Raw genomic sequence first — 11106 nt, 5'->3', positions numbered from 1 at the left:
CTCCATCGTACTTACGATAGAGTAAGGGGGGTATTCTGGAAGAACGGACCTCTGCAAGGTTGACTATCTGGTCAATATCATCGGGGAAGGTGGCGGAAAGTAACTCTCGAACTAAAACTTAAGAAAATATCGAGAGCAAAGTAAGGAGGTATCATGGGAAGTTTCGAGCGGGCATGCAATCATTCGTTGCCTGAAACGAAATGTGATAGGGGTTCAGAGCAAATGGGAAAGTATTGCGTCTGGTACCAGAATAGATCACTAGGCAGGTGGCCCATGAATCACATACGAAGTCAAGCTCGAGGAATAACTTCGACAACAGGGTGTATAGGAGAGTCAGGTTTCGATCCTGTGGAACTGTGGGTTATGGGCCCACCATGTGGGTTAAAAGTAGAAAGGTGCTAACATTTGCACAGTCAAGATAGCAAAGTATGTCAGAGGATAGCCTGTCAGTTTTGTTGGCAACAACGTTGGTACCTAGGGCGAGGGACAAAGAGAACCATTTTCCTGCCCGTTGAAACGAGGCGGACCAATAGGCAAAGTTCTCGTCCATTGGTGGTTACCGGAATGTCATCAACAATAGTAACAGGGTCTTGCTGACACAGTTGCACACCAAGGTGTTTACATAAGCAGAAGAATATTACTGCTTAGATCATATAGATCACAAGCAACGTTAAACCAAACAATGGAAAGGAAAATGTGTTTAAACACCTATTTCAGGGCTATATCCTTCCCAAGGACAAGCAGAGCATGCTATCCGTGGAAAGGTATAATGTAGAAAACCCTTTAGGTAGGGGAGAGAATTTTCATGACATTACCCATACAGGGGTGTTTGGATAATTGAGCAGGAAACATTTAGCATCGGACTTCAAATGTCCCTGAGAAAATCGGAGTACCATAGACATGCATCGAGATAGCCTTGACATGGTCACTAGGTAAGATCAGGCTATGGATACACAAAGGATCCATCAGGAACAACTTATAGAGTAAGTCTTACAATTTCCTCATGGAAGAATAGCTAACCTTGCTAAAAAGGAATCTATAACAATAGGGCCTCTGGGTTATATAAAGACCATTGTTATTACTCTTGGAAATATGTTCCCCCCATCATATCTGATTGAGGTTCAGATCTAATTGGTGTCGGGATACCTCAGACTCGGGATGCCTGAGAAGAAAAGGCACAACACCAATTGACGAGATGACATTGTAAGATTCTCGGGAAACAAACTATGGAAGCAAGTTCCGAAACAAGAGTTCATCATTAAGCCAAGGAGAGGATGAGGAGGTGAGTGATGAAGTCAGCGACAATTCATTGAGAGTTCCAAAAGATGGGTTTCCACAATTATGTGAACAAGGAGATAACATTTGTCAGATCAAATGATACAATGATGTATGCTCAAGGAAAACATACACCATTTAAACATTGGTTGAAAAGGTGCACTACGGATATGTGCTTAGGTAGTATGATCAATGTTTAGAATAGTGATTCAATAACGATTAGTCTAAGAGTGAACTGCTGACCATTAACTTCAAAGCAATAGGGTTGCTAGAAGTTTGGAATTACACCGCACATTTCATTTGTTGGTATTTCGGTTAGCAACAATACAGGGACCAAGAATTGAACGGAGATTGCGAGAAGTATCACTTGAATCAAGAATTCTTAAGAGGTGGTGAAATTCTCACGACATTCTTGACATAAAAGATGGTAATACTTCAAGGTAAAGAAGAACAAATGATGGGTAGCAAGGAACTCAAGCTATAACACAGAACACGAACAAGTTTGTGTTGAACGGAAGGCAATAAAGTGGTCGATGATTAACACAAAACATCGAGGGCAAGGATGGTATTTCTCAACATGGATTCCATCGATATCCTTGAAGAGCTCGGAATGTTGATGATGATCATGACACATTTGTCGAGAGGTTTCATGAAGATATAATCGCTCATCGACAACATCAGGCAAAAGAAAGGATGGAGCGAAAAGTTATTGAAACCACGGTTATGACACAAACTCGGAATCAAGCTAGTTGTTCAAGGCGAAATGATATGATGAGGAAAATCAACGTAAGCTTAGCTCATCGTCGAAAATTGTGCTCCGAGAAGAAGGACCAGGTAGCACAGTAAAAAGTTTGCACGATAATGATATAGCCGATAAGGCTAGGAATGACTTGAAGGATTATTAAACTCGTAAGCAACGTAAATTACTTAGAGTTATTGAATCGGAGTGCGGAATCGATTCACTTATCGGTGTTCTCGAGTGACTAATAACTCAGAACCTGGGGGAATCTGAAAACGGTGAGAAGCAATACTAGATGAAGACTCGCAGGAAGCAACACAGTTCTCGAGATACCAGAGGGTAATACTCGAGGAAGATCAAAATAAAGGTTGTGGAGATGTATCGATCAACAAAAGACAAGTGCTTTAACTTGTTTGAGAAATGGAATTTAAAAGGAGAACATGGTCAGAACCACGATTGAAAAAGGCCAGATCCCAGATATAAGATGAACTTATACCCAGGGAATAATTAATTTAAGAGAAGCTTTAATGATAAGATCTACATCGTGTCCATGGGCATGAACACAAAGTTCAAGGTCGACTCCCACTTCTCCAGTGCATAACCTTTCATTCACTTCTCGCATTCGATGAAGTTGTATGGTAGAAAATCATCTGGTAAAATACCAGAAGGGTATGGCTTGTGAAAACCTTCGGGTTCATACGGTTTTTAGCGAAGGTATAGGTTCAATCCATCGGGGCATCGTGGAAACATATACCACAAGCTTCAATAGTAAATATCACCAGCTCGAAAGTAGAGTATGGTTATCAAGCAGAGGATACAAATTACCAAAGGCATTATATATCCATGGAAATTATCACAAGGTTATTGAATATGAAGGACACTGTCGGATAATAACCCAACAAGGGGTCTTGTGGTCTACAACGGAGCTGATGCGAGTATCGGTACTCTATCAGAGGAAGAAGGAACGAAAGGGCATCAGAATATAAAAACAACTGAGTAATTCAAAGCTCAAATGCAAATGAATTATCATTTCCAAATCAAGGGATCATAAGCCAATGGTCTGATTAAGAAAGGATAAGTTGAATAGACTTAAGGGTACAATCGACGGCAATTTGATTGGTCGATAACCAGTTCACGTTTCAAATGACGTCTGAGCCGGAAGGATGAATTCTAGGCTCTGATTGAGGATTGCGAGCATTCGCAACAAATTGAATCAACGGACTCAAAATGATAATGACAAGAGATGCCAATAAGATTACGAGACTTAAGATTAATCATAATGCAAGTAAGCAAGAATTTCAAGAGCAATAGGCTGCTCATGATTTTCGGAAGTTCAAATAGTATTTCAAAGACTTTTGTGAATTACTTGAATCAACTGGGGACGAGCGGATACGCGGTAAGTGCGAGAATTATCCGTAGGGGTATTCAGGTGACAAGGGACAGCAAGGCAGTAAGCTCAAAGGATTCTCGGAACAACGGAGAGAATTTCGGGGTATCTTGTAATAACAAGATCAACGGGGAAACATTGTATGAATGGCGAGTATACGTGGTTATCCATAGGAGTTTATCGATGGAAGGGAATTGCAAAAGCGATGAACACAAGTTCTCGGGTTAACAGCGGAGAGTGTCTTCAGGGTCTTCACGTGCAGCAGACGATCATCAGTAATAAGGGGCTCTCCGAGTGAAAGTGATAACGAGATCCTAATGTTAGATTTAGCAAAATTCATTTAACCCTAATAGGACAGAGATCATAGTCCCAGAGTAAAGGTCGAGGAGTAAAAGATCCTAGTACCACCCAACGGCGACGTGGGCCCGTAAGCCACACATCCATGTTAGTAAAAGTTTTTCAATGACTAGACTCGACTTCGGCCAAGGAGTTGGAAAGGGGGATTCCTACAGGCAGTTGGTTCTGATACCAACTTGTGACACCCCCGATTTGACCGTACACTAATCATGCACGCAAATGTGTACGATCAAGATCAGGGACTCACGGGAAGATATCACAACATAACTCTAAAACATAAATAAGTCATACAAGCATCATAATACAAGCCAGGGGCCTCGAGGGCTCGAATACAAGTGCTCGATCATAGACGAGTCCGCGGAAGCAACATCTGAGTACAGACATAAGTTAAACAAGTTTGCCTTAAGAAGGCTAGCACAAACTGGGATACAGATCAAACGAGGCGCAGGCCTCCTGCTTGGGATCCTCCTAACTACTCCTGGTCGTCGTCAGCGGGCTGCACGTAGTAGTAGGCACCTCCAGTGTAGTAGGAGTCGTCGTCGACGGTGGCGTCTGGCTCCTGGGCTCCAGCATCTGGTTGCGACAACCAGGTAGAAAGGAAAGGGGAAAAAGAGGAAGGAAAGCAACCGTGAGTACTCATCCAAAGTACTCGCAAGCAAGGAGCTACACTACATATGCAAGGGGGGGCTTGCCTGGTTGCTCTGGCAAGAAGGAGGGGTCGTCAACTCCGTAGTCAAACTGGGCAGCAGCAGCGTCGGTCTCGTAGTCTACCGGAGAAGAAGAGGGGGAAAAACAGTAAATACGGAGCAAACAAAGCATCACAAAACATAACGAGGCAATACGCGGTGCTAGGTAAGCCCTAACGCGGTAGTAAGTGATACCGGCGAAGGGGAAAAACATCCGGGAAAGTATCCCCGGTGTTCCGCGTTTTCGGACAGATGAACCGGAGGGGGAAAGTTGCGTGTCTGCTATGCTAGGGATGTGTGGCGGACAAACGGGCTGCGTATCCGGATTCGTCTCGTCGTCCTGAGAAACTTTCATGCAGAAAGTATATTCATCTGAGCTACGGTTTATTTTATATGATTTTCTAAAGTTTTAATTATGTTTAGAATTTATTTAATCATTTTAAATCAACATTATCCAGAATAGTAAAAGATGACGTCAGCATGACATCATGCTGACATCACCAGTCAACTGTGCAGTTGACTGGGTCAACTACGTGTGGGTCCCGCATAGTTTAATTAGGGTTTAGCTAATTAATTACTGTTTAATTAAATTAACTAATTAATTAGTTTAATTTAAACAGGATTAATTAACTTAATTAATTTACTAATTAATTAACTAATTAATAATTTTATTAATTACATTTTCATTTCCTTTTTTATTTTTGTTTTAGGGGTGTGGGGCCCCTACGTCAGTGGCCCAGGGGCATCGGGCCCCACTCGGCAGTGGCCCAGGAGGCCGACCGGGGCGGGCGCATGGTAACGGGCGTGGGTGCCTGTCGGGGCTGACCCTAGCACGGCGGGCAGAGCCCCGGGGCGCCGGATCGGGGCGCCGACCGGCCGGGGCCGCGATTGGCGGCGACGGCGAGCGAACGGCGGGCGTGCGGTGTTGTCGGTGCGCGGGGCACGACGAGCAGCACCACTAGCGGGCAGGAGCGGCAGCGGCGAACGGTGCGGGCGTGCCGGGACGAGCAGGACGCAGGCGTGGCGCGGTGAGCACGTCCACGGGCGCGACGACGGTGGCACGGAGCAGAGCGGGCAGGGCGCGGCCGGAGCGCGAGGAACCGCGAGCAGGGGAGAGAAGGGGGAGGCCGCGGCCTCACCTTCCGATGCAGGGGGATGGCAGTGGGCGCGAGGAGGAGGCGGATGACGGCGAGCGACGACGGCGCGTCGTCGGGGCTCGGGGCACCGCGGGGTCGAGCCCCCGATCCAGTACGGGTCGAGGGGGGCGGGCGCCGTGCGGGAGGAGACGGGAGGCGAGCGCCAACGAGGGGCGACGGCGTCGAGGACGCCCAAATCCAGGGGCACGAGGGAGAGAGAAGTGGGGGGAGCGAGTGGGGAGTGGTTGGGCTAGGGTTTTTGTCAGGGTGAGGGGATAAGGGAGCGCCGGCTGGGCCGGTTCGGTGGGCCGTGGCCCAGGAGCGGCAGTGGGCCTCTCTCACTTTTCTTCCTCTTTTTTTAAAGACTTTTCTGTTTTCTTATTTTTATTATTTTATTCTTTACTGTTTCCATCTAAACTTCCTTTTATTTTAGTTTTATAAGATGCCAAATGAGCACCTAAATTAGTATTACTAATTAGTTCACTGCCACAATTATTTTGGCACATTATTAAATTAGTTATATTATTATAACTTTATAAAAGGCATTAATTTAATTGTTTTTGCTGCTGTTTTTATTACTTTAGAGCCCTAAAACATTTTATCAAAGTTTGGTCTCTCCACCAATATATCCTATGAATTATTTGCCACAATAAGAACATTTTAGTTTTTTATGTTTGAAAACATTTACTGTTTGCCTATATTTTAAATTTGAATTTGAATCGTTTTGAACTAACGCGAGTCTATCAATAGTAACCGTGGTGACGTGGCATCTTTAACAGAGGTTTACTGTAGCCTAATTATTCGGGCGTTACACTGGGGCGGATCCGCCTCCCCGTAACCTTCGGCACACGCGACAACTACCGCACCGAGCTGGTCGACTTCGACATCGCCCGCATTGGCCTCCCGTACAATGCCATCCTCGGGTACCCGGCCTTGGCTCAGTTCATGGTGGCGACCCATCCGGCCTACAACCTCATGAAGATGCCCGGGAGCAAGGGTGTCCTCACAGTAGTTGGGGACACCAAGGAAGCCCTGATGATCTCAAGCTTTCCCTCAAGACCGCTGTGACCAGTTGCCGGCCGGGTTCTCCGACCAGATGACGGACTCCGGCAGCACCTCCACCGAGTGGAAGCGCGGCCTGGGAGGCCGCGCGACCACGGCACGACTCCCTTCACCGACAGGGCTGCCACGACCGGGGCGACCCCCACCACGCGAAGCGGCACTGCCGCGGCTGCGGGGGGCTGCGGCGGGGGTCGCGGTGTGCTTGCGGGGACGGCCGCGTCCACGCTTGGGCACCGGAGAGCTGGGCCCCTCCTGACGGGCCTTTCCCTTCTCCATGGCAGAGAACCTCTTCGACGGCGCCATTGGTGTCGCTACTAGCAATGGAGCAAAGGGGGAGAAGCGAGCGGAATGGGAAGAGATGGGCGACGGGGGCTCTGCCCCCCTCCCCATTTATAGCAGGAGAAGGCCAACCAGCACCCCCCACGATCACAGGTAATGATGGTTTTTCCTTGCATGCAACAGAGACTCGTCAGGTCAGGCAGTTGCCAAGGCAGCGTGGGGAAGCGGAGACGCCTACATCCAATGAACCGCCACGCGTCAACCAAGGGCGCAGGGTGTTGGGGCCTGCGGCGCTCCGCACTTGCCCTTTGGCTTCGCCTCGAAGCCAAGTCCGAGCGCGCCTTGGGCCCGGCGGCTACTGTCGGCATTCTGGGAATGGGGGTCCCCAGACTTGCCTGACTGCGGCCCACGGCGTGGCTCTGCGAGCGGGCCCGTACGGCCCATCTTCACCAACAAGCATTCGAGACCCTCGCGAGGGGCCAAGCCTCGCAAGGCAGACGACACACACTACAAAAAAATACAATTTCGTGATGATACGTGTTTGTCACAGTAGGTCACGTTTTCTGTCATGCATGTACATCCATGACAAATTTATGACAGAATCAAGATAGTCATACCTGTGCTGTCATAGAAGTTTTCCATGACATTACCAAAATTATCATCACGGAAGTGCCCACTTCCATGACGATAAATCGCGCGTCACAGAAGTGCTTTCGTCAAGGGTGACCGACACGTGGCATCCACCATAACGGAACACCGTTAAGCTATCGAGTCCGGTTTTGGATCCGATAACCCGTTAACAGCCCCGACCAATGGGGATTTTCCACGTGTAAAATCATCATTGGCTGGAGGAAACACGTGTCGGCTCACCGTTGGGAAAGATGTCATCCACTCATTGGACCCAAAGCGCCTATGATACGTCGACACGTGGCACGGCCCAACAGAGGCCCATTCCTGTGAAAAGGCCGGCCCGTTTGACTTGCTCAAAAGGTGGCGGGCCGGCCCACGGCAATCCTGTTAACGGCATGTTCGCATATAGCCCATTTATAGCCCGCTAACCCAGGGCCCGTTTACGGCCTATCCGAATTAGGCCCAGTAGCGTCATCTGGGCCGTCCAATATAATTCCAGCCTGTTTTAACTTCCGGCCCATGTATGGCCCATGACGTCTTTTGGCCCATATGAGGCCCTTAGTAGCCCTCGGCCCATTAACGGCCCGTGGTAAAACTGGCCCGTAATGAATAGTGTATCACTTTATACCCATTAACGGCCCATTATTCCGTTGGGCCGTTTCTAGCCAATGTTATCTTTCGGCCTTCTCAGGGCCCATTTATTCTTGGGCTCATTTCCAGCATTCGGTTACTTACGGCCTGTTACTGTCATTTTCTGCTTGTGGGCCAAATTTAGCCCGTGCTTACAGTCGGCCCATTTGTGGCCCGTTAATACGTTGGGTCGTTTTCATAGCGTCATCAAATACGGCCGATTAACGATGGCCCATTATGGTCGGCCCATGAACGGACGATTCCAACTCTAGCCTGTTTACAGCCATAAAGCGGTATGTTATTGGCCCATGTTTCGGCAATCGATCATACGGCCCGTAGAAGGCCCATTGATGATACGTCCCATAGAAGGCCCATTGATGATACGGCCCGTAGAAGGCCCATTGTTTCTATGCCCCGTAGAAGGCCCATTGTTTCTACGGCCCGTAGAAGGCCCAGTGTCACTACAGTAAATATGTAGCCCATGGTTATTGTGGCCTAGTTTAAAAAAAGGTTATTGCGGCCACTAGCAAACCGCGGAAAAAGAACAACACTGACTACAAGCAAACAAATAAACAAGACAACAAGGAAATAAATAAGCAAGCAACTTACGCTAGGCTATCACGGCTATTACACATATTACATCCACTGGGCATCAAAGTTCGCCACCAGTGCAAATATAGGGAACAAAGCAGCATATCATATACACTGGTTGTCAAAGTTGGCGACCAGTGCAAATAAACGCCACAGCAAAACAAGTCCAGAACTGAAACCACTTCAGAAGATCTCAAGAAACAATATCCTGGGTACCCATAATGCTGGCAAGATGCTTAGCAAGCTTATTAACTTTCTCTTGTTTGGCGCTTAAATCCTCCAGCGCTTGCTGTTGCACCAGAAAGTATGCATCTGAATTCTGCAGGGACTTCCTCAGTCCTTCAGCTTCCTGTCGCAACACATCTGATCGATGTCTTTCAACTTGAAGCTGAGACTCAAGAAGACGAACTGATTCAGGCAGCGAGTTCGAAGAGCTTGTGCCAGCAGTAGTGGCCAGTAACTCGAACACTACATCAAGACAGGACTTCTGGGTTCTCTCACTGTCGTCAAGGTAGTTTTTATCAGCTTTCTTGGAGACCAACAGGGATGTCTCACTATCTTGAACCTTATCTGCATTACTTCCTTCACCATTGCATAACGGGGTACTGTTCTCCAATATTTTGTCCGCATTCTAAAAGAGAAACAAGCAGACACATCACAGGTTTACCATGTTGTATATGAAACTCATTTTGGTAAATCAGTTCAGTAGTAAAGTGCACAGGATAACAGCATGAAACAAACATATATCTATGTACCATGGTCACTTTATGGTCTATATCATTCTAGTTTTTGTTGCCAAATCAAGATAGAGACACAGTTCAAATAATATTTGTTCAAGACAAAGCAGAATAGACAGAATATAAGTGTGGGAAACTATAGAGACACTTGTAATGTGCATGACATGAGAACATAACTGTTTATTCAATTGAAACTGAAATCAATATAGAGCAAGTTACAACAGCAAACCAGTTAAAGAAACAAGTTTAAAACATACCTGTTGCGCCATTGGAGTTTCAATTCCATCCTTCAAATTTGAAAATAGTTGGTCTGAGTAAATACAGTGATGCAAGAGCAAAGGAGTATGAACCATAGCTACAGAACCTGACCTGAGAACAATTCTTCTTCTCCTTTAAGCGTTGAGTTGGGATTCGGAGTGGTGGTCCTCGTGCTTTGGGCACTGCAGTTCCCTTACTAACTGCTCGTGTTTGGGTGCTCTGTGGTGGAGACGGTGCTGTGTCAACTGGAACTGGGTTACTATCTGCTGGGGTTGGGGTTAGAAGGGGTGTAGCTGGTTCTCTGTCCAACTGGGTAGGGGTACAATCTGCGAGAGTCTGGGTTATGTGTGGTGGGGCTGGTTCTTGGGCAAGTACAACCGTGGTTCTATCTGCATCAACTGGTAGCACTATCTTTTCTGAAGACCGTGTTGTTACTCCCTTAGATACTGCCATCACCCTCTCCAATTCAAATGGCTGATAAACAAGAAAAGTAATTGAATGTACAGACATTGTATGATAGACAGGTGCAATGGATAGTGGGGAATAAAAGAGGGCATGAAATAATTCACATTTATGTTGTCTAACCAAACAGGATAGCATGACACAATTTCACATATATGATGGCTAACTAAACAGGATAGCATGATACAATTTCACATTATGATGGCTAACTAAAAAAGATGGAAAGACATAGTTCAAAATATGATGACTATGTAAACAGGATGACATGATATAACTATATAATGTGTTTATTAAATAGGTTGGCATGCCATAATTCACATACATGCCGCCTATGGAAACATGATAGCATGATATAATTCCCGGATAGAATGACATAATTCAAAATATGATGACTGTAAACACTAAACAGGATGAGATGATATAACTATATGATGTCTTTATTAAATGGGTTGCCATGCCATAATTCAGATAGATGTTGTGTATGTAAACATGATGGCATGATATAATTCAAATATATGATTTATATAGTAAGCAAGTAAGCAGATGGCAATCCATATATGATGTAAAAACTAAGCAATGCAAGACAACATGCATGACATGGGTAATATAACCCTGCCAAGTTTGAGCATAGACCTCGGGGGGAAATAGGACTGGTCATCAGTCTCTGAATCCTCCTCTGAGGAGCTCTCTGTATCCAGCAAGATGTCTGCTTCAGCAGGTAGCATTGTCTGCTCTGAATACCTTGTTTTCACTCCAGATACTTCCATCACCGCTTCAAATGGCTGATGCACAGGAAGAGTAGTTGAATATACAAACGTTGTCGACAAATGGAACACGTAATACAAAAAAGATAGCATGATATAATTCACATACATGA

Source organism: Triticum aestivum, chromosome 7D (assembly GCF_018294505.1).
Source record: "Triticum aestivum cultivar Chinese Spring chromosome 7D, IWGSC CS RefSeq v2.1, whole genome shotgun sequence".
Classification (NCBI taxonomy): domain Eukaryota; kingdom Viridiplantae; phylum Streptophyta; class Magnoliopsida; order Poales; family Poaceae; genus Triticum; species Triticum aestivum.
The sequence above is the reverse complement of the archived record's forward strand: the minus strand, read 5'-3'. Positions refer to the sequence as shown.